This window comes from Schistocerca serialis, chromosome 7, assembly GCF_023864345.2.
Source record: "Schistocerca serialis cubense isolate TAMUIC-IGC-003099 chromosome 7, iqSchSeri2.2, whole genome shotgun sequence".
Lineage (NCBI taxonomy): Eukaryota > Metazoa > Arthropoda > Insecta > Orthoptera > Acrididae > Schistocerca > Schistocerca serialis.
This window is the reverse complement of record NC_064644.1, coordinates 563,269,731-563,295,025: the sequence shown is the minus strand read 5'-3', so window position 1 is coordinate 563,295,025 and position 25,295 is coordinate 563,269,731. Positions and strand designations below refer to the sequence as shown.

Genomic DNA, 25,295 nt, shown 5'->3' with positions numbered 1-25,295 from the left:
ACCTAATTAATTAAATAAATATCAGAATGGAAATGGTGTGAGAAAAAAATTATCAAGACATGTATGTTTAAATTTTTCTATTTTCAAAGTGTTTAAAATTGTTTTATTTTAAAATTTAATTATTCTGAAGCCCCTCCGGCCCCAGCACACAGACCAGAGCAGGATCAAATATCGCTGACCTCTGCCAGTATAATGATCCTGTAACAGGTAAAAGAAAATGTTAGCCATACCTAAACATAAAAAATGTAAAAAGTTGAAACTGATCAGCCTAAATATAATTTATGCCCCAGATTAGAAAAATAACTTCAAACTCACTGATGTAGTAAGAATCATTAACTAGTGTAAATGTCACTGAGTAAGCAGCTGCTTATGGTGACTTCAGTCCAAAGAGATTAAAAGTAATTTGAAATAACTTTTTGCATGAAATTTTTAAAGTAAAGATGACATTTGGGTACTTTTGCGATGGCTTCATGAAGAAGCCACACATCACTATTTCTAACAGTTTCAGGGCCTTTTAATCTGAATTATAAAGAAACTACTGTTTAGAAAAATGTAGACATTTTATTCTATCCACAATTATTTTTTGGTGAGTAAACCTGAATCAAAATGAAATAAAAGATGAAATCGAAATGAATTTAAGAAATTACCAGTTCAGTGGAACTGAAATGTAAAAGAACAAAATAAAGGCGAGATTTTAAAAATGTAAAATAACATTAAGTTTTAATTTATTGGCGCCACATACTAGAGAGCTGGTTTAAAATGACCTCTTTTTGCTGAACAACTTGTAATATGTATTCTTAGCTGGTAATCCATTTCACTTTCATCCAGGCTCAATTTTTCTATGTATAAGAATATGATATTTCTTTACGTTACGTAATAATATTTAACATTTGTAATATTAGCGTACCACTAGATAAAAATGCACCAACGTACCTGTAATACACTAATATCCTCTTCAGACCCGGTGTAGCAGTAAGACAGGAGACGCCACACACTTACCGAACTATTTTCCAGTATAAAACAAACTCCACAACAGTCAACAATAATTAACACGCGTCACATAGGTAAAATGGCCGTAAACGTAGCAAAGTCAGTGCAAGGCTTATAAACGCTTGTGGCGCATCCTGTGGACATCTATGGAAGCTATGCTGTGCGCGCATCTGCTGTACAGCCTTCCAGGGAAATTACAGTTTATTTCAAGCTTGGGAAAATTATTTTAATTCAAGCTAAATTTTTACAGCTTGATGTAAACTGTGTAACAGGTTGATTTTTCAATCTTGAATTTTCAACTGAACCTAAACTCAATACCTACCTTGAAATAAGCTTGAGTGCTAGCTGGGTGGTAACTAACGCTCACGACTTTTACAACACATATTTAAGACAAACCTGATTTGCGTCTTCAATCTGTTTATGAATGGCAGCACAACAGGTCGAATCACGAAACTGGAGTACAAATTTGCAGTCAGGGTGCAAGGGATAACCACGAGAGTGTTCCTGCTGTCGTAGGAAATCGCACGCCAGACGGCGCTACTAGCGCCACTGTAAAGCGACTGGCGTGTGATTTGAACAGACATCGTCTGTCAGATGTAGAAATATGCCTATCAACTTTCGTTTATGCCACACAACTTCTTCTAGGTGTTGCGATTTTTTCCATCAGTGTAGTTTCAGAAATAGAACGTCATGGCTAATTATATCAAATGCTCTGGATAAAGCTAAGAATATCCCACAGCTTAAATTCATTCACATCGAAGGCATTTAGGACCATTTTCATAAATTGAAGACTTAAAGGCTGCTGATCTGTTCTTCCTAAACCCATGTTGTGCATTATTCAATATTGTATTCTTCATTCAGAAAGGCAACCATCCTTTTTATACATTACTCTTTCAATTACATTAGAAAACACTGTCAGTAATGACACTGCTCTCTAATTATTTACGTCAGCTGCACTATCCTTTTCGTAAAGAGGCATTATTATGGTAACTATATTTGGATGGGAATACCCTTGTCCTGAAAGAAGTATTAATAAAGAGAATCTATACTGGTATAGCTATATTTGAGTTCCTTATCTGGAATTCTGTCAATACCGCTGAATATTTTATTTTTTAATTTAGGCCTGTTAATAGCATTTCTCTCCTCAGATTCTGTTACTGGGTATAGAAACATTATCGTTTCAGAAGTTGGTACTTTTATGTTTTTTATTTGTATGATTGTACGTACTTTAATTACGATTGGTGCTATGCTCACACAACGTTCATTGAATATATTGGGAGTCTGATGCGCATCTTCTATCACTTTACCCTCAGTTTTGATTTTGAAGCTGTAGGTTGGAGTTTTATATTTTCCTATATTTATAACCTTCCAAATCGTTTTCGAATTATTGCTTCCCTTGTTGATATGTGAATCATTACTTGGCTTTTTTGCTACCTGTAAAACTTTATCATAGATTTTTATTTTCATTGGGCCGGTACGCTTTTATTGTAGTGTTCATTTTGGCATGTCTGCTTAGGTTTTGTAAGGTGATAGCTCATTTTTTTAAAATCCCGTGTGTTATGCAGGTATTTGATTTCCCAATGACCTTAATTCTTTTTAATGGCAAATGCCAAATCAAAGCAATACTTGTAATCAGTAAAAAACGTTTCATACTCCAAATTTTTATTCGAATAATTCATACTAGTTGCTTTCCATATGACATCTCTTCGTTTGTATTCCTCCATAAAGTTCTTTCTCTGTAATTTTCGATTTAGGGCAGTGCACAAAATCGTCAGGCACATCCCTACATTGGCTACAGCTGCTTGTCGTCTGCGAAATAGCGCAAGAGATTGCTACCGATGCAGAGGAGAAACGCGTTATGACGCACACTCTTCAATTCGGACAAATTACGCATGCGTGCTTGCACTGTTGAAAATACAAGCGCATGCTGAAAGTTATACAGAAAAAAAATGCATCTTGCGGAGGCTTGTCACGTGTTTTCTGCAGTGTGCCCGAGTAAAATGACGTCAACACTCATCACGTGATCACCAGTAGTGTACAAGATAAGTTGTTTGTTTATAATGAAGCTACGAATGTGGTTCCGGTGAAGCCTGTAGCAGTTATTGGCTGAAATAAAATTCGATTATATGAAAAGCATGAAACGAGCCTCATAGAAATATTCCGATTAGAAGATTTCAGCTCTTATTTGATGACACACCAGAAACGTAGTAACAAAGTAGGTACATTGTCATATTGTTCGTAGGCATGTTGTCAGACTGAAAGACTTAATGTGAACTCTACTTGCTACACGGAAGCCACTAATATACTGAAAATGTAAAACAAGAGGCGGAAGCGCAACGAGTCATTTCACTTTTACAACTTAACAAAGTATTAGGACTATACATGTCTAAACGAAAGTGACGCACTTTTGAGGTATATAATACTGCAGGACCAAACAGTATTACGAAACACACGAAAGTGTACGTAGAAATAGTTGTATTTCAATGTTAACTTTGCCAACGAAGTGCAGATTTTCGTTATTGCCGCGCTCGATATCTAATGCAAACACTATTTTATCACAATGTGTACAGTATGGTTCAGTGTAGTTTGGCGCCGTTGAAATCTATGATAAATTAAGAAGTGAATTAATTGCTGGCGAGGGCAACGATAGCAAAATAATGTGGATTGAGAGATTCTGAATAACAACTAGAGAATTAGCGAAGTATACCTTATATAATGAATTTAACAGCGGTGTGCCTCAGCATATTAAACAGATTAAATTTTCGATTTGTGATTATATTTTATTTGTGCAAATTGTGATAGTGCGGATGCCAAACGAATAGGCGTAACGGTATAATTAATAAAGTCCCAACAATGCGCAATGAATAATTTGTAGGTATTGGGAAATTCTTAAGATACTCCCGAGTTTCCCCACACAGGGAAAAATGCCCCATAATTTGTAGTTATGATTGAACAGTATACGGCAAGTAAATAACAATTTAGAAAATCCAAATCAGGATAGCTCTGTATCCACTGGAATACAATACGTGGTTTCATTGTTATGAAGTAACCTGTTTGGGATTCTGATTTCTAGTACAGCGATGAATTAGGCTACTACATGTTGGAACTCACCAGAAACTTAACCTTTCGAAACAGTAGTAGGCCTATCATCACACACTTGTCATTAATTTATCAAGGAAATAAATAACTTGTTGTAAAAGCAATATGTGTTATAAACTTCCAATTTGTTGAATGAGAAAATATTTTCAGTGATTAGGTTTGTGAGACTTCATATATTGAATTGAAATTTGCTGCTTTGCTTAAAATTCAGTTTATTATGTAGCTCCAGAGTCAGGCTCTAGAATACCAATATTGGTTAGATCCAGCATTGAATATATTCCCATTTATTATAACACAGGATCACGTTGCTTGTTGTAGACTGTGTACCTACCGATTTTCTTCAGTGCACATTTTTCTCAGTTGTTCATGTTCACTGCATATTCTTAATAAATACTGTATACCACTTAGTCTTTAAACTAAGAATGTATGCGAAGACTTCTATTACATTTATTGCTATGTAATCATTATACACAAATAATAGATACATAACATATTAATAGCATGTTTGTCTTGTGATAATGACTCAATTTATAAATTTCTTTGTTTATTCACATTCTTTAGATCCCATCGTAAAGAAGAACCTTCAGAGATGTCAGACAGGGCAACATGTTCATTAACAAAAGGAAGCAGCTGTTAGCAACTGCATTAATAATGATGCACTGCCCACTTTATTTCACTCAAAAGTAACTTTTTACTCCATACTGTTTAAAAAGACACAAAATAATTTTTGAATCCCTGGCCCCACTTTGTCATAAAGCTATAATTAATGTTTATGTGCTTGCTTTCAAGTACACTGTAATTAATCTTGCCTTCTGTATCCTTGTTATACATAGAATTACAGTCACTTGAACAACAAATGCGTTATAAAGCAAATAACTCCACAGGTGACTTAATTTCCCATTATTCGTATCAGCTGTGGGCATAGAGAATTTTGCAACTTTGAATATAAATTTAATGGTGAAGTTATCATCTGTAAGCCTACCCCATTTTTGTCGTGCTATAATTATATATATATATTCCATATCCTTTCAGACAATAAGCAGGAAAATGCCAAGCAATTACTTTGTAATAATGTGAGAAATGAGTCAGTTTCTGATTATAATCCCATTTTATGTGTCTATTCCCAGTTTAACTTTAGTTTAATACTTCTTCATTCAGATGATAACTCATGTATGCAGTGGTCAAATGAATGCTATATGACGTGTGCTGTGCTTCAGTATGGGTTTTAAGGCTTCCCACCCAATTAAAAATAATACCTCAAATGAAAGAGAAACACCCTGTGAGCTGCTATAATGTACTGTAATGGACCGTATCATGATAGGGTGACGTGTAACAGGCTGTAGCTAATGCAGAATACAGTTCCCACATGGAGAAGGGACAGATGCATTCTTCATCACTGGTGGAACTGAAATCTTCATCACTGGTGGAACTGAAATCCCAACTGCCTCTCCCAGCAGCCACTCTGTAGTATTGGAAAGCTGAACTTTTACTTACAAGTGTTCAATGTGAGCACTATTAGTCACACATCTTGTTGATAGGTGAGTTCTTCTCAAACCTTGATCATCTTGTCAAGAGTAATTGTTGCAACAATGCTGTTGCTAAATTTTGGTAGATCAGCTGGTAGCTGATCCTTTGTTGTTGTTGTTGTTGTTCTTGTTGTTGTTGTTGCAGCCTTCAGTCTGAGGACTAGTTTGGTTCAACTCTCCATGCTCTATCCTGTGCATGTCTCATCATCTCCGAATAACTACTGCAACTTACATACTTCTGAATCTGCTTGCTGTAGTCATTTCTTGGTCTGCCTCTACGATTTTTACCTCTCACACTTCCATCAAATACTAAATTGGTCGCTTGATGTCTCACAATGCTTCCTGTCAATCGATCCCCTCTTCTAGTCAGGTTGTGCCACAAATTTCTTGTCTCCCCAGTTCTGTTCATTTGTGAGGTGATCTTTCCATCTGCTCCTCAACATTCTTCTGTAGCACTACATTTCAAAAGCTTCTATGCTCTCCTGGTATAAACTGTTTATTGACCAAGTTTTACTTCCGTACATAGCAACACTCCAGACAGATAATTTCACAGAAGACTTCCAAACTCGTAAATCTATACTTGATGTTAACAAATTTCTCTTCTTCAGAAATAATTTTCTTGCCAATGTACATTTTTGTATCCTCTCTACTTCATCCATTGTCAGTTATGTTACTGCCCAAATAGGAAAACTCATCTCCTACTTTAAGTGTCTGGTTCCCTAATCTAATTCCCTCAGCATCACCTGACATAATTCGACAACATTCTATTATCCTTGTTTTGCTTATGTTGACATTCATCTTATATTCTCCTTCCAAGGTACTGTCCATTCCATTCAAATGCTCTTCCAAGACCTTTGCTGACCCTGACACAATGACAATGTCAGTGGCAAACCACAAAGTTTTTATTTATTCTCTCTTAATTTTAATTCCTTCTCCAAATTTTTCTTTCATTTCTTTTACTGCTTGCTCATTGTACAGATTGAATAACATTGGTGATAGGCTTCAACCCTGTCTCACTCCTTCTCAGTTATTGCATCCTTTCCATGCCATTCGACTCTTATAACTACTGTCTGATTTCTGTACAAGTTGTAACTAGCTTTTTCGTCCCTATATGTTACTCCGTGAACCATGGACCTTGCCGGTGGTGGGTAGGCTTGCGTGCCTCAGCGATACAGATAGCCATTCCGTAGGTGCAACCACAATGGAGGGGTATCTGTTGAGAGGCCAGACAAACGTGGTTCCTGAAGAAGGGCAGCAAACCTTTTCAGTAGTTGCAGGAGCAACAGTGTGGATAATTGACTGATCAGGCCTTGTAACATTAACCAAAATGGCCATGCTGTGCTGGTACTGCAATCAACTGAAAGCAAGGGGAAACTACAGCCATAATTTTTCCTGAGGGCATGCAGCTCTACTGTATGGTTAAATAATGATGATGTCCTCTTGGGTAAAATATTTAGGATCTCAGGCCGGGAACTACTCAGGACGTCGTTATCAGGAAAAACTGGTATTCTATGGATCGGAGCATGAAATGTCAGATCCCTTAATTGGGCAGGTAGGTTAGAAAATTTAAAAAGGAAAGTGGATAGCTTAAAGTTAGATATAGTACGAATTAGTGAAATTCGGTGGCAGGAGGAACAAGACTTTTGGTCAGGTGAATACAGAGTAATAAATACAAAATCAAGTAGGGGTAATGGAGGAGTAGGTTTAATAATGAATGGAAAAATAGGAGTGCAGGTAACCTACTATGAACAACATAGTGAATGCATTATTGTAGCCAAGATGCAAAGCCCATGCCTACCACAATAGTACAAATTTATAAACCAACTAGCTCCACAGATGATGAAGAGATTGAAGAAATGTATGATGCGCTGAAAGAAATTGTTCAGATAATGTAGGGAGACGACAGTTTAATAATCATGGGAGACTGGAATTCGATAGTAGGAAAAGGAAGAGAAGGAAAAGTAGTTTGTGAATATGGAATGGGAGTGAGGAATGAAAGATGAAACCTCCTGGTAGAGTTTTACTCAGAGCATCATAGCTAACACTTGATTTAAGAATCATGGAAGGAGGTTGTATACATGGAAGAAGCCTGGAGGTTTCAGATAGATTATGTAATGGCAAGACAGAGATTTAGGAACCAGGTTTCGAATTGTAAGACATTTCCAGGGGCAGATGTGGACTCTGACCACAATCTATTGGTTATGAACTGTAGATTGAAAATGAAGAAACTACAAGGTGGGAATTCCAGGAGATGGGACCTGGATAAACTGAAAGAACCAGAGTTTGTAGAGAATTTCAGAGAGAGCATTAGGGAATGATTGACAAGAAAGGGGGAAAGAAATACAATAGAAGAAGAATTGTAAGCTTTGAGAGATTAAATAGTGAAGGCAGCAGAGGATCAAGTAGGTAAAACGATGAGGGTTAGTAGAAATCCTTGGGTAACAGAAGAGCTATTGAATTTAGTTGATGACAGGAGAAAATATAAAAAATGCAGTAAATGAAGCAGGAAAAGAGGAATACAAACATCTCAAAAATGAGATCAACAGATCGACAGGAAGTGCAAAATGGCTAAGCAGGGATGGCTAGAGGACAAATGTAAGGATGTAGAGGCTTATCTCACTAGGGGTAAGATAGATACTGCCTACAGGAAAATTAAAGATACCTTTGGAGAAAAGAGAACCACTTGTATGAATATCAAGAGCTCAGATGGAAACCCAGTTCTAAGCAAAGAAGGGAAAGCAGAAAGGTGGAAGGAGTATATAGAGGGTCTATACAAGGGCGATGTACTTGAGGGCAATATTAAGGAAATGCAAGAGGACATAAATGAATATGAAATGGGAGGTACTGAGTAAAGAGCTTGACATAGCAGTGAAAGACTTAAGTCAAAACAAGGCCCTGGGAGTAGACAACATTACATTAGAACTACAGATAGCCTTGGAAGAGCCAGCCCTATCAAAACTCTACCAGCTGGTGAGCAAGGTGTATGAGACAAGCGAAATTCCCTCAGACTTCTAGAAGAATATAATAATTCCAATCCCAAAGAAAGCAAGTGCTGACAGTTGTGAAAATTACCGAACTGTCAGTTTAATAAGTCACGGCTGCAAAATACTAACACGAATTCTTTACAGACAAGTGGAAAAACTGGTAGAAGCCGACCTCGGGGAAGATCAGTTTGGATTCCATAGAAATGTTGGAACACATGAGGTAATACTGACCCTACAACTACTTACCTTGAAGATAGATTAAGAAAAAGCAAACCTACGTATCCAGCATTTGTAGACTTAGAGAAAGCTTTGGACGATGTTGACTGGAATACTGTCTCTGAAATCTGAAGATGGAAGGGGTCAAATACACAGAGCAAAAGGCTATGTACAATTTGTACAGAAACCAGATGGCAGTTATAAGAATGGAGGGGCACAAAAAGGCTATCTACAATTTGTACAGAAACCAGATAAGAGTCAAGGGGCATGAAAGGGAAGCAGTGGTTGTGAAGGGAGTGAGACAGGGTTGTAGCCTATCCCTGATGTTATTCAATCTGTATATTGAGCAAGCAGTAAAGGAAACAAAAAGTTTGGAGTGGGAATTAAGATCCATGGAGAAGAAATAAAAACCCTGATGTTAGCCAGTGGCATTGTAATTCTCTCAGAGACAGCAAAGGACCTGGAATGGACAGTGTTTTGAAAGGAGGATATAAGATGAACATCAGCATAAGCAAAATGAAGATAGTGGAATGTAGTCAAATAAAACAGGTGATGCTGAGGGAATTAGATTAGGAAATTAGACATTTAAAGTAGTAGATGGGTTTTGCTATTTGGGGAGCAAAATAACTGATGATGGTTGAAATAGAGAGGATATAAAATGTAGACTGGCAATGGCAAGTAAAGCGTTTCTGAGGGAGAGAAATTTGTTAATGTCAAGTGTAGTTTAAGTGTCTGGAAGCTTTTTTCTGGAAGTATTTGTATGGAGTGTAGCCATGTATGAAAGTAAAACATGGACGATAAATAGTTTAGACAAGAAGAGAATAGAAGCTTTCAAAATGTGGTGCTACAGAAGAATGCTGAAGATTAAATGGGTAGATCACACAACTAATAAGTAGGTACTGAATAGAACTCTGGAGAAGAGGAATCTGTGGCACAACTTGACTAGAAGAAGGGATCATTTGGTAGGACATGTTCCGAGGCATCAAGGGATCACTAATTGAGTATTTGAGGGAAGCATGGAGGGAGACCAAGGGATGAATACACTAAGCAGATTCAGAAGGCTGTAAGTTGCAGTGCTTACTTGGAGATGAAGAGGCTTGCACAGGTTAGAGTATCATGGAGAGCTGCAGCAAACCAGTCTCTGGACTGAAAACCATAAAAACAACAACATGTTACCCCTGCAGCCTTCAGAATTTAAAGAGAGTATTCCCATCAGCAATGTAAAAAGCTTCCTCTAAATCTACAAATGCTTTAAATGTAGGTTTGCCCTTACTTAACCTGGCTTCTAAGATTAGTCGTAGGGTCAATATTGCTTCGTGTGTACCCACATTTATCTGGAATCCAAATTGATCTTCCCTGCAGTCAGTTTTGTCCAGTTTTTCCATTCTTCTGTAAAGAATTGATGTTAGTAATTTGCAACCATGACTTATTAAACTTATGGTTCAGTAATATTCACACCTGTCAGCACCTGCTTTCTTTGGGTTTGGAATTACAACATTCTCCTTGAAGTCTGTGGGTATTTTCCCTGTCTTATATATCTTGCACTGCAGATGGCAGAGTTTCGTCATGGCTGGCTCTCCCAAGGCTGTCAGAATGTCTTTTGGAATGTCGTCTACTCCCGGGGCCTTGTTTTGACTTAGGTCTTCCCTTGCTCTGTCAAATTCTTCTCACAGTATCATGTCTCCCATTTTCTCTTCATTGATGTCCTCTTCCATTTCTATAATATTGCCAGCAAGTTCATCTCCCTTGTGTAGACACATTGTGAACTCCTTCCACTTTCAGTTTTCCTGTCTTTGCTTAGGACTGGTTTTTCATCTTTGCTCTTGATATTCATACGGCTGCTTCTCTTTTCTCCAAGGGCCTCTTTAATATTCGTGTAGACGGTATCTATTCTTCCATAATGATATATGCATCTGAACCCTTACATTTATCCTATAGCCATTTGTACTTAGCTATTTTGCACCTCCTGTCAATCGCATTTTTTAAACATTTGTATTCCCTTTTGCCTGCTTCATTTGCTGAATTTTTATGTTTTCTCATTTCATCACATAAATTCAGTAACTCACATGTTATTCAAGGAGCTTTACTAGCCCTCGCTTTGTTACCTATTTGATCATCAGCTGCTGCCTTCACTACTTCATCTCTCAGAGCTACCCATTCATCTTCTACTGTGACCCTTTCCCGTGTTCTAGTCAATCATTGCCCATTGCTTTCTCTGAAACTCACACTCACCTCCAGTTCTTTCAACTTATCCTTATTCCATCTCTTTAATGTCCTACCTTTTTGCAAAAACTCTTTAGTCTTAATCTACAGTTCACAACCAATAAACTGTGGCCAGAATCCCCATCTGCCTCTGGAAACATGTGTAAAATCTAGTTCCGAAATCTCTGTCTTACCATTATATAATCAGTCTGAAACCTTCCTGTGTCTCCAGGTCTCTTCCACGTACAGAACCTTATTCCATGATTCTTAAATTAAATGATTAAATTAGGCTCTGTGCAAAATTCTACCAGGCGGCTTCCTCTTTCATTCCTTTCCACTGGTGCGTATTCACCTACAAAGTTTTTCCTTCTCTTCTTTTTCCTGCTATTGAATTCCAGTGTGTCGCAGTTAAATATTTATCTACATTAACTATCTGAATAATTTCTTTTATCTCATCATATATTTCAATATTTTCCTCATCTGCAGAGCTACTAAGCATATAAACTTGTACTACTGCGATGGGTGTGGGCTTCATGTCTGTTCTTGGCTATGATAATGAGTTCACTATGCTATTATAGTAGCTTAACTGCATTCCTATTTTTGTATTCGTTATTAAACATACTCCTGCATTACCCTATTTGATTTTGTATTTATAACCCTGTATTCACCTGACCATAAGTCCTGTTCGTGCTGCCACTGAACTTCATAATTCTCACTATATCTATCTTCAACCTATTCACTTCGCTTTTTAAATTTTCTAACCTACATGGCCAATTAAGAGGTCTAATGTTCCACTCCCTGACGCATGGAATGCCCGTTTTGTTTTACCTGATGATGACACCCCCACTGAGACAGTCCCCGCCTTGTGATCTGAATGGGGGACAATTTACTTCTGAAATATTTTACCTAAGAGGGTGCCATCATCATTTAACTATACAGTGGAGCTGCATGCCCTCGGGAAAAATTATGGCTGTAGTTTCCTCTTGCTTACAGCCATACACAGTACTGGAACAGCAAGTCCATTTTGGTTGATGTTACAAGGCCAGATCAGTCAGTCATCCAGACCGTTGCCCCTGCAACTACTGAAAAAGCTGCTTGTCCCTCTTCAGGAGCCATGCGCGTGTCTGGCTTCTCAACAGATACCCCTACTATGCTGTTGCACCTACGGTATGGCTCTGAGTATTGCTGAGGTACACAAGCCACCCCACCAACTGCACGGTCCATAGTTCAGGGGCTTATGAACCTGCAAAGGTAAAACTCGCACAGCTTCAGATTGGGTAAACATGGAGGTCATGCAAAACGAGCTCTGTCATCCACCCACTTGAGGCCAGTCCAGTGTTTGGATACAATGTCACTTAACAAATCATGTATGGAGTTATGCCAGTGAGGTGGTGCACAAATCTGTTGCTAAATGAATTGTGCTTCAAGTTCTTCAAATTGAGGAAAGAACTGTAGTTCTACTGCAGCAACATAAGAAACACCAGTTACAACATTGTAGGGAAAGACAAATTGCTACTTACCGTAAGGAAAATACAGAAGAAACGTCAAGTTGCATACAGGCACAATTAAAAGACACTTATGTAAGCTTTTGGCCAAAGCTTTCATCAATAAAAGAGAGACTCACATACCATTCATAGACACAAGCAAGCATACCTCACCCACACACGACCGCCAGCTCCAGAATCATGGGCTGGAATGCAACTATCATGTAGGATGCAAGCAGCAATCTGGACGGGGTGGGGAAAAGACAGTAGTGTACAGGTTGGGAGAGAGAGAAATTCTGTCTGGTGGAGTGTGGAGGAACTAGACTGCCAACAGGTGCAGTGTTGGGAGGTGGGGAAAACGGGAGGAAAAAAGAAAGAGGATCAGGGAAAGATTGGGGGGGGGGGGATGCATTGGCAGAAGGTTGCAAATAAATAAGGTTGGAGATGAGAATGGGGAGGAAATAATAGGACAGAGGGAAACTGTTGGGTGGCATGTACGGGTGCAGTATGTTCCCCTAGGTTGAGGCGAGGGTAATTACAGGAGCAGAGAATGTGTTGTAAGGATAACTCCCGTCTGCAAAGTTCAGAAAACCTGGTGGTGGAGGGAAGGATCCAGATGGCTCAGGCAGTGAAGCAACCATTGAAGTCAAGCATGTCATGTTCAGCTGCATGTTGTGCCACAGGATGGTCTACTTTGATCTTGGGCACAGTTTGGCAGTGGCCGTTCATCCTGGTGGACAGCTGTATGGTAGTCATACCATTATAAAAAACTGTGCAATAATTACAGCAGAGCTGGTAAATGAAATTGCTGCTTTCACAAGTAGCCCAACACCTAATGGGATAGGATAAACCTGTGGCAGGGCTCGGTTGGTGGATTGGGCAGATTTTGCACCTGGATCTTCCACAGGGATATGATCCTTGCAGCAAGGGGTTGGGGTTAGCAGTGGCATAGGGATGGACTAGGATGTTGTGGAGGTTGGATGGGTGGCAGAACACCGATTTAGAAGGGGTGGGATATCCCTCATTACAGGGCATGATGATAGGTAATTAAGGCCCTGGCAAAAGATGTGGTTCAGTTGTTCCAGTCTGGAGTGGTACTGGGTGATGAAGGAGACATTCCTTTGTGGCTTTTCGGGGTGGTGGGAGGATTGGGGGTGTGAGAGGACATGGCAAGGGAAATCATCTTGCAGAATAGGTCTGGGGGACAGTGCCTGTCCTTGGTGCCTGTCCTTGGTGAGACCCTTAGCATACTGAGCGAGGCAGTTGTTGTCAATTCAGATATGCTGTTCCTAGGTGACCAGACTGTATGGGAGGGATTTTTTGGTGTGAAAGGAATGAAAGCTGTCAAAATGCAGGTACTGTCGGTGGTGGGTGGGTTTAATGTGGACAGAGGTGCAGATGGAGCCATCTGAGAGGAGGTGGTCAATATCTAGGAAAGTGTCACTCTGGATTGAGGACACCAGTTGAAGTCCCTTCACCCTAAAAGAAAGGCCTATAAACTTTTTGCCAGAATATGGCACAAAAACATTCAGCTTAGGGGAGTTTCGTTACATGTGTAACATCATATATGGATTTGCCGACCCTCAGGTGCACACATTGTGTGTTCACATTTCCATGTAGGTGAAATGTCAATTCATCACCGAAGGTGACATAATCCAATAAATCTTCACCATGCAGCATCATTTCATTTGCAAAGTTGGCACATGAACCATAGTCTGTAGGCCTTAGACCTTGTAAAAACTGCAGGCAATAAGAACGCAGTTATAAGCATATACTATAACGGACGTCACTATAACTGCTACTTCATTACTAGCCTTCCGAACTGATTTCTTGGGGCTATGTTCAACACGTTCTTCAGTCACTCTTGATCGTTTCATAACCTTCCCTTTGTGCACAAGTATACAAAAAAATTATATGAGTTGCTCTTTCGTCTGAGGTATTATTTATAATCGTAAGTTGAATGTAATAAATGCTATAAAGTCTTAAAACCCATATATTCATTTTGAGACATCCTGTATTTTGACTGCCAATAATTTAATGCGAGTTTAACTTAGTTTAATCAAACAATGGAAAATCCAGGATGGAATGTAACAATATTATGAGAAGGAAAGTTGCCACTCACCATTTAACGGAGATGCTGAGTCGCCGATAGGCAGAACAAAAAGACTCACAATTATAGCTTTCAGCTGTTAAGGCCTTCATCAGCTAGAGACAGACATATGCACACTCCCACGCAAACACAACTCACACACACAACTGCTGTCTCACGCAAGTTGCCTGTCTGTGACTCAGCATCTCCGCTATATGAGGAGTAGCAACTTGGCTTCTCATAATATTGTTCAAATTAGTTTAATAGGCTGCAGTACCATCTTTTATTGTTAATGCGGGTTTAAATTAGTTTAGTAGGCTACAATACCAACTTTTATTGCTTTGTTGCAGAAAAGACTTTTGTGTATCACAAATGTGAGATTACAAACAATTTGTATCTGCTTGGGATCTGGTATTATGAAGTATTGTCCTTTCATTACAAAATATAGAGGTCACGTGTATTTTTTGTGAAATTTTCTTTTAAATAACTGAGTTGTACATGGTGAGAAATATATCTCTGTTTTGATAGGAGTTTCTCTTGTTGTTCAGCTTACAAAAAGCAAAATCATGTTAGCATATCTTAGCAGCTGTTAATTACCAATCTTTATGCCTTCCATATTACAGTTTATACATACAACCAAGAAGTTATACACATACTTGAACAATGTTGTACTTGCGTTATTTGTAGTCTCAATGTCTATTTTTGTATATGTACAAAGATATATTTACCAGATTGAAATTGGGACAAAAGAAGAAAAAGAAAACAACAACAGTCTGTGGCCTGGAAATTTTCTGATAGTGTTGGTCCTACCCTGCATATCCACAGTGAAGTGAAACACATTTTTCCCAATGACGAATGACACCATCATTCTGGAAATGCCTGCCAGGCGATGGGTTCCCATCTGAGGAAACAGAGAACATTTCTTTGTGTAATTTGTCAATCATCACCAACAAATTGTCATCAGACTATTGATTTTGGTCCATGGCCATATTCAGATGTATCAGGAAAAGAGAAACCAAATACAACTGCAGAGTGATATAAATCATCACCACCACCACCGCCACCATCACCATCTGTTGCATTAACAGGCCTTTATGGCCCATAGTAAAAAACAAAAGGAAAAAACCACAATACAAAGGGAAAAAAGTAGCACACTATAAAAAATTATAAAAGGGCATGCTATCCACAGCAAAAAAGGAAGTCTGTCAATCACAATGAAGGAGATATCTATTGCAGATGGTAGTCAATCACTGCCAGTCTCTAGCTTCGTCTTCCACTGCTGTTGCCTTCACTTGTTTAAGTATTGTTAGTACTCAATCCTTCCACTGTGTTCTTGGATGTCTCCTAGGGCATATTCGAGCAGGTCGAGAAAGGGACGTGGTATGCGAGGGATCCCTCATCTCAAAAAATTATGGACAGACCACTGTAACCTCTTCTGCCCTTATTTGGTGAATGTGTGGCTTCATACATACACTGCGTAACAATAAATTGTAAAATACTGAAAATTTACTAATTTAAACAATGTAAAATCCAGGATGGAATGTAACAATATTATGAAAAGGGTAGTTGCTATTCGCCATATAGCGGAAATGTTGCATTGCAGATAGGCACAACGAAAAGACTGTCAGAAAGTGATCTTTCAGCCAATAAGGCATTCATCAGAAATAAATAAACCACACACACACACACACACACACACACACACACACACACACACACACACATGCGACCACAGTCTCTGGGTGCTGAGGCCAGTCTGGCATCAGCAGCCAGAGACTGTGGTTGCACGTGTGTTTGTGTGTGTGTATTTATTCCTGACAGAGGCCTTGTTGGCCAAAAGCTCTTTTTTCTGATAGTCTTTTTGTTGTGCCTATCTGCGGCTCAGCATCTCCACTGTATGGTGAGTAGCAACTATACTTTTCATAATAAATCTACTAATTTCATAATACTGGGAGATGAAGAAGCTTGCACAGGATAGCGTAGCATGGAGAGCTGCATCAAACCAGTCTCAGGACTGAAGACCACAACAACAACAACAATTTCATAAACAAAGCAAATGTGAGCTTTTTAATGTGATGAAAAGTACCTGAACAAAACAGAAGAAGCCGTATATTTTCCTAATGTAATTAAGTCATTGTGGCATCATCATTGGAAAGCTATAATAATGCAGTGCAGGTCAGGTCACTGTACCAGCAGACTCATGATGTGAATGGTATTGCTTTTAACGGGAAACTGGGGTCCAGTTGCTATATGAAAACATGTTTGTGATGTGAATTCATCAGGTGTTGCTACTTCATATATATCTGACAATTATGTACCTACAGATCAGTAAAAATGTACAATTGAGTAAAAATGTATTCTGGAACTAAAACATGTCATAAGTTGTTACAGTAGCAAAATAAAATATATTAAAAAGTAGATGAATGGTACTAAAACAAATTTAATTGAAAATAGTGTTATACAAACAATTTATTCAGATAACAGTAGATCATGCCCCTGTATCAAGTTTAAGGAACTAACAACAGTACATTAGGACAATAAAAATAAATAGTAAAAAGAACCCAAACAAGTAACAACAATAGCCAATGTTTTTTCTGCAAATGGTATAAAACATAGGAATGATTAGTGCTGAAGGCAGTAAATGTGTAATAATTGAAGGACCTCATGTTTTCAAAATCATTCATTACGAGAAATGAAGCAGCTAAGAATTTTATGTGCTTAATGTTTTTCCTCGAGGCTGCCTCTTTCACCTTAAATATGGTTTGCAAGACTCTCTTCCTCTTGAGCTGTATCCATAATTAAAGTGTTATGAGTTCTGTGACATTCCAGTTGTAACTCAACAGTATCCAGCACAATATGAATAACAACTTTTGCATAATTTTCTTTATTTTTATTTCAAGTGTAAATTTTTTTCTGACAAATATCTGGCTATTATACACTACTCCAGATTCAAAAAATATCAAGCTGCTCATAGAAAATTTATTTTCTGGGGCACCTTGGGCACTCCCTTCTTAGCCTCCCAGGTGCTTTTGCTTATTGTTCTTTCCAGCATTTAATATTTTATTGCTTTGGTCTCTTCTCTTTCTTAATTTTGAACTTTTGAGTTTTTGTTTCCTTCTGTGGTACCATTTCTCATTTACTGCATAATGATCTCTGTTGCATAGAAACTGAACAGCTGTGTTATTATATTCCCCTTGTTTTCTTTTCTGCCCTTTCTTCACTGGATTCTGTGGAAGGGAATTTACTTTCTTAAAGCTGAGATTTTCTTTAGTTCTTATGCTTCATTGCTATTGAAGTAGGGGCCTACATTTGTTAGATTAGCTATTCTTACATAACCCACTGTAAAATATAGAAAAGTATTGTATTGTATTCATTTTTGAATTCAACTAATTATTACTGTCTGTTCTTAAAGTAGTCATCATGGTGCATCATGCAGCAAGTATTGTTACTAAAATACGTCATTATTTCATAAATTATTAAGTATAACAAAAAATAAGAAATAGATAAAGGAGGAAATATGGTGTCTTATGTGCAAGAATTTTCTGTGGTATTTATGAATTCAGTAATTACAGAATGAGGTAATGTATCTTTTAGAAAAAAAAAGAATATATTTAATTATGTTAATTTAAATGGTAAACTAAGTATATTTTATTTTTGTTTGATAAGTTTTATTATTTGGTGGATTTAACATTTTGCACTGTAATGTTATGTTTACTTTAACCATATACTCAGTGGGAGCTAAAAAATTGATTTAGTAGTGCCAGAAATACTTGTTGTTCTAAAAGGAAAAAATTGCACTAAAAGGAAAATTCACTTGAGAAAACTATAAAATGATGAGATGACTGAATGACTGTCATGTCTTACCACGAGTAGATGAAATCCCAGTGCTACTGATATACACATTTAAAAGTAGCAACTAACTATTCCTAGTTTTTGGAACTGTTAGTTCCACATCAAGAAGGGAATTTCAGAAAACTGGGAATAGTGATTTTTTAAGCATCACTGGAATTTCACCTCCTAATGGTAAGTATTGGCTAGCCAGTCCGTCTTCTCCTAATTTTATAGGCAGGAAATTCCATTCAACTAACATTAGGAGGGGAAATTAACTATCAACCTGACATCTATTTCAACTTTTTTTGTGCACAGTATAGTATAAGACAGTATGACACACTGAGAATTCTGATACAAAAGAGGGGAAGAAATAACAGAAGCAAACAAGTAAATACTTAGCATCTATATGCAGAAAATCATTTCAAGGTGCCAAACAGTTCTCATACATATTATGTACGTGGGTACAGTACTGTGTTGCTAGAAATTTAATTGTTATATCTGTTATTGGTAAATATAAGTTTCTAATTATTCTTCTTGTCAGTCAGTATATCTACATTTATTTGTGTCTTGTTTACTTCTTTTGTGACTAACAGTGTGTTGTACAACTTTAAATGAACAATAAATAAATTAAACTAAATCTAACAATCTGTTATTGCTTCCATCCAAATTCCTTGAATGTTCCTGAAAGAACAGCGAGATGACTTTAATTTGCCTCTACTCACTGACTACACAAAACAAAAAAGGGGTGGGTAACCACACTTGTTTGAAAGTCAATCTTGAGATTTGTAATATTTCTGCAATATGGTAGAACTGTAACATTTTTCCCAAAACCATTTACATAACATTTTTATATTAGTGTGAAACCTTTGACTAATGGCTGATAGTCTATATTAACTGTATAAACCTGCCTTTCACTTTCTGCAGACTCGTGTATTAAATTCTACTTACATATGTAACAGTTTACTAACATAAATTCAATGTGGTGTTGTCATACTAATGTAAGTGCCTGCTGGAGTAAGTTCTGGTGTGCATGCCAGCTTCTTGATTTGTTGTAAATGTTCTTTTGCTAAACTTGTTTTTGGTAATGGACAATACTACCACTTATTATGGTGTGATGCAAGATTTTTTGAAAAGTAGTATATTACACAGCCTAGAATTAAATGGAATGGTTTTTTACGTTTCTAGGTAAGCCTTTGAGAATACAGAAAAATTTATGTAAAAGCTCTTGTAAACATGGAACATTTTTCATTGACTGCTGTAAGCTACATTCATTTATATGGGTGTAGTTTGCTGTAATATTCAGAATAGATTACAAAATAATTGCACTTACGTTACTGCTATAGTCTACAGGTGATTGAATTTATTTTTCATAATTTGATTATTGTGTTACATGGACATCAGTTGTTTTATTAAGAAATATTTCTCCTTCCACAGAAGGAGTTTGATTAACAGGGAAAAAACTATTTTGTAAGATTAAAAATCGCATTAAAGAAAGGCAGCCACTTACCTGTAGATGACTGTCGTTTGGTGCATAGAACGCAGCAACACACAGACTTAACTACCTTTAGAGATACCAGTCTTTTTGTAGTGGACACATACTCATTCACACAATCATGGATGCAGCCTCTACCCACCCCATCCCCCTACCACTGCACTCCTGCACAGAGGAGACACAGTGACACTGACTGTTCGAGTAACTGCTCAGATTGATTGCTGTGGGGAAAACGAGCAGCATGTGGCAAGGATGGTGAGGTCGTGGAAGGTACGTTAAAGTAGAACTGTGTCTCTCAAAGGAAGTAGCAAAATTACTGAAAATGATATAATTTCAAAACAGAGTGAGGGTGAGGATGGGGAGAGCAAGATTTGGATAAAGGAGTAGTTGAGTCTAAAGTAAAAAGTCGGAAAATCAGAAGGTACAGTACAGGTAAAAGGCTAATCGAGATTTAGAATGAGGGGATCAGCTTCCACATATGTAGGGCAGTGAAGCTTGTGTTTGCGGAGAGATGGGGGTGGAACATCCAAATACCATGGATAGTGAAGCAGCTACAGAAGTCATTTATGTTATTTCCAACAGGTTCAGCAACTGGATATGTACAATAAGCCACAGTTTGGTAGAGGCCATTTAAGTTGGTACACTACAGTTAGTTTTTATTGCCAAATAGAGCACTAGTAATATGTAACTACTGATAAAAATGTGACTGCTTTTGCACGTGGTCATACCTTTTATGGGTCTTGTCTGTAACTGGAGGTACTTGATGAGTGTATAGGAGAGATCTTTCATCTGGGTTATCCATAGGAGGATTGATTCACGTGCAGAGTTGCGAGTAGAATTATCACAAGGACGGAGTATGCTATTATGCATTGGTTGGGTGTTAGAATAGGATTTTTGGTAGAATATTCCTCATTTCAGGTCTTGATGAGAGACAGTGAAAACGCTGGCTAAGGATGTGGCTAAGTTTTTCAAGGCTTGGGTGGCTGTAATGTAGGGGGTATACCAAATGAATTATAAGTCAGATATTGAAACAAACATTCTTTATCTGACATGTAATAATGGGAACCAGATTTTTTTTAGGACAGCTTCATCAACATTTAGAGTGTACACAAGCCATATGAAACTCGTGAACTGGCTCAGACTCACAAATTGGCATATGCTATCGGCAACAAACAATAAATGGAGCACTGAGCTGCACACATTCCTGAGTCAACAGTATCCATTTATGGCTCTGGAGAAATGGAAGAGAATGTGTAAGTTGGCAGCAATCCAGTCAGAGCCACCTGTATCTAGGAACACCTAACAAAAACTGACCTGTATGGTAACTCAGTCAAGAGTACCTAAGTGCATATGCAAGAAATGTTTAAAATAGTGAGACAGCCTAAGTTAGAACTAATTACTTGATGGATGTGTGTGTGTTTTATATAGCTTTACAACTGTTAGACAGAATAGGTTAATCATCTATTTCTTAAAGTTAGTTAGGTTTTAGGATGTCAAAGAATGGCCAATTTTTTGAGGTTAGACAATTCTGAAACAACTGTATTTTCATAATCTTTTACTTTTTAGTTTTTTTTTTATCATCTTTCACTAGTTAGCTACCTAGAATAAATTTCCATTAATCCATTTTCCTGTATCTTTGTTCACTACAAAAACTCCGACAATGTATTTTAATCAGTCTGTGTTCTTACGATATTGCCACAGTTCACTTAAAAAGTGTGTTAAAGAACAATATATCTTCCTGTCTCTATTATTGCCCCATTCTTTTTCCTCTAATATGTGTTTGTTTTTTGTAAATTTATCCTCCCATGTTGACCACATTATTTGCAACTGGAGTTGCACTCTCCATTGTTCGTTTCCAGTTTAGTCAGTATAATATTTTTTTTATTCTACATCATGTGACTTCCAAACTCTCTAACACTTTTTTTCACTCTTTGTCTCTGCCTACAAAAGGAGGTCCCAAATGTTAAAATTTTCTGGAGTTTAGGGTGTCTTTCATGTGTGTGTGTGTGTGTGTGTGTGTGTGTGTGTGTGTGTGTGTGTGTGTGTGTTTGCATTTGCTGTACTGCTGTAAATGCATCAGTAAGATAGCTCTTCACATATCCTAAGTTAATTATGTGAATTAAGTTTTCCAGCAATGTGACGCGTCTGACCATCCTGATTTAGGTTTTCCGTGATTTCCCTAAATCGCTCCAGGCAAATGCCGGGATGGTTCCTTTGAAAGGGCATGGCCAACTTCCTTTCCCATCCTTCCCTAATCCGATGAGACCGATGACCTCGCTGTTTGGTCTCTTCCCCCCAAACAACCCAACCCAGCAATGTGAGAGAAGCATTTGATTCATATCTGCCCAGTACCGAAGGGGCAAAAAAATGAATTTAATGTTTAAGCATTAGTGAATCCCTTTCATGGTATGTAGAATAGAACATATCACATGTAGTCGAAATAATGGTATAAATATTCCTGTTGTTATTGGTATATTCATAAACATTTATCTCTTTAATATTTTTATAGAAGAATACTGAATGCTCTGTCAAAAGCCATTTGTATCAGAACTATACTGTAGGGAACTCTCAGACTGCTCAAAATTTATTTGCGGTATACGTGCTGTTTTAGACCCTGTGGTGGAAAACATTTTAATAGGTGGCATTGTAGAGAGCTTTTATTGTCTCTCTTAATTATCTAAGGTTTCCACTTTATGACCTACATATGTTATTGAATAGTTTGGTTAGCATATCTCTCTCAGAAAATTTCATCTGTTTCATAAGAAAGATTCCAACTAGACAGATGATGTTTTTGAATACTTATTTTTCTACCAGTGTCCTAAAGTTGTTACTTATCCCAGTTTTGCGAAAGCTTCATTTTTCATACCATTGCAGTACCACTAAAGAAATCTGACAGGAGAGCACTCTTCGTCAAGCTTGTGAGACATCTCAAAGAGAGCAACCACATACGTGCATAAATGTGTTGGGTGTTCGTTGTAACCATGGAACTACTCACCACACTCAGACTTTGGCATTAAATACTATCTTCATCTTGCAGTACAGTATACATTACATAACCCCGATTTCCTTTCTTCTTCTCTTCTAAACAGACAGTTTTGCAAGCTAGGTATAGTTCATCCTAGTTTTAAATTTGTCTGTTGGTAATACTTGGAATTTCACCTCTTTAAAGTAAGTACTGTCTCCTTGCATTTTTACAGTTTACTCCTGGTCTACAGCTATTTGTGTCCATGCTGCCTCTCATGTTTTCCGATATTATTTACCAACCTTCTATTAGGTCATCACCTCAGTCTACTCGTATCTCTTGGAACCCAACAGGCAACTTGCTTGGTCCATCTACCATCTCTTTGCCTGGCAGCATGTCCTGACCACCTCCAGTTCTTTTTCAAGTCTGCACTGGTTTGTTCCACAGTCCATTTATTAATTTTTCTGTCCATTAGTACTGTGTCTCCATTGGTGAGCAGTCAGCACATTTGACTGCCATATAGACTAGGGTACAATGCCCATTACTGTCAGGGATTTTCTTCGTGGCAGGTCTCGAACGGAGTACACTCAGCTTGTGAAGCCAGTTGCGGAGCTCCTCAAATGATAACTAGCACCTTCGAGGTCTGGAAAGCATACAGCAGCAGTGAGAGCAGTATGTTAACCCCATGCCCCTGCATAATGCATCAAAGTGATGCCATATTGCAGAAGATGATAAGAGTGGCTGGTTGGCGTCACAGGGCTTCTGGGCACGATCACGGTGGTACTTTCTGTAATTATAGTACTACTCAGTACACATCTTTCCATTGTTCACTAAGTGAGCTTCAGTTTTTGTATTAAAAGGCTAGTTCTCATTGCACAAGTCAGAACTAGTAGTACACATTGAATGTAAACTTTCCTGTTTGTACAAACTATAAGCTTAGTTTTGAAAACTGTATTTAATTTACTGAAAGTACTCATTTTTACTCTTCTGTTTGTATCTTTTCCTGTCCATCCAGTTATTGTCTTCAGCTGCCCTAGATGCAAAAACCCACCAACTGGTTGTATGGATCCATTGTTAATTTATACAGTTTTATTTGCATTGCTAATTATACATTATATTAGTTGTATTACACTAGATCTTCAGGCCTACTTTCAAATTTTTGGTTGTAGTCTCTCATTCTTAGGAATATAAACTGCACATATTATACAAATCAACTGCACCAGTTTTAATGTAAACATCTGAAACCTGAACTTTCACAAAAAGAATAATATACATTGAGGTTATCTGAATCTTAATAAAAATATTGTGATCAAAAAGAGGCATCACTGATATTTGGAGAATATTACTGTTTGAAATAGCCACATGTAGTTTCCGACACTATGGCCAAAAATAGCTGAAATGAATAGAGTATGTCAGTACCAGGGATGGCAGTCATGAGAATGTCAGAAGAATTTCATAGTGAAAGATGACCCCTTGGATACTGGTCTACATTTGAAGTAATTTGGAAAAAAATTAGAGTAGGGCAGAACTTGAAAATTATATACGAGATCAAGCAAAGTTATTAGTATTGCTATGAAGATCATTCATGGCCTGTAATACTTATTAGTAATCTTTTTTATAGTTTATCTGAACTAGATACACACATAATATTGCCCAGTTTTCTCATTCCATCCGGTAAGTCTCCCCTGACCTGGGATTCTGGGAAATTTTTCTGTAACTCTCTCCCTTTCATAAACCTCTCCAGTCCTCTTCCTTCATCCCTCTTCCTTCCCCTTCAACCCTTCTGGCAGGAGGAGGAGGAGGAGGAGGAGCCATTGGCTCTGAAAACTGGCAAATTTCAGTACCTTTATATGTTTTTTCTCCTGCTGCTGCTTAGGTAGTATGTTTTTTTACCTATCCAGTTTCTTTAAACAATGTTGAAGGGATAGACTGCTACTCACCATGTAGAGGAGGCTCTGAGTCACAGACAGGCAAAATGAAAAAGACTGCTAAAATATTAAAGCTCTCGGACAAAGTCCTTATTTTGCAGTAGGAAACAAACACATGCCACTATACTTGTGGAAGAAAAAAATGTTGTCTGAAAGCTTTAATATTTTAGCACTTTTTTTCATTGTGCCTGTCTGACACTCAACACCTCCTTTATTCGGTGAGTAGAAATCTATTTGAATACCTTCATATCAGCCTTATTTACCTTTCATTATACTTGGCTTGGCTATGTATGTCTTATCTGGCACGATTCCCAGCATATCATTTTCTTTCATTATTAATATGACATTCTGACCATCTCTTCTCCTATATAAACATGGTAATAAATCTTCCACACCTACTTCTCAAACCATTGTGAAGCGCACTGCAAAGGGTACTTAGTGAAATGTTGCAGTTTGTTTCCTGTTGTTGTGCCACAGATGTATGGAGGTTCT

The 25,295-nt window shown here is 37.7% G+C and overlaps 1 protein-coding gene across 7 annotated transcripts in view; it reads left to right on the top strand.

Annotated features, from left to right (window-relative positions):
- Positions 1 to 2,193: 2,193 nt before the first annotated feature.
- The window catches only part of LOC126412822 (carboxypeptidase N subunit 2-like), a 185,146-nt gene continuing 162,044 nt past the window's right edge, over positions 2,194 to 25,295 (top strand). For 4 of the 7 annotated variants that reach the window (XM_050082639.1, XM_050082636.1, XM_050082637.1 and 1 more), the window contains exons 1-2: positions 3,011 to 3,205; positions 4,651 to 4,772. The gene's annotated coding sequence lies outside the window, so the exon portion shown is untranslated. Of the gene's footprint in view, positions 2,320 to 3,010; positions 3,206 to 4,650; positions 4,773 to 25,295 lie in introns of those variants that run through there. The other 3 variants (XM_050082634.1, XM_050082635.1, XM_050082632.1) reach the window with 3 other exon arrangements.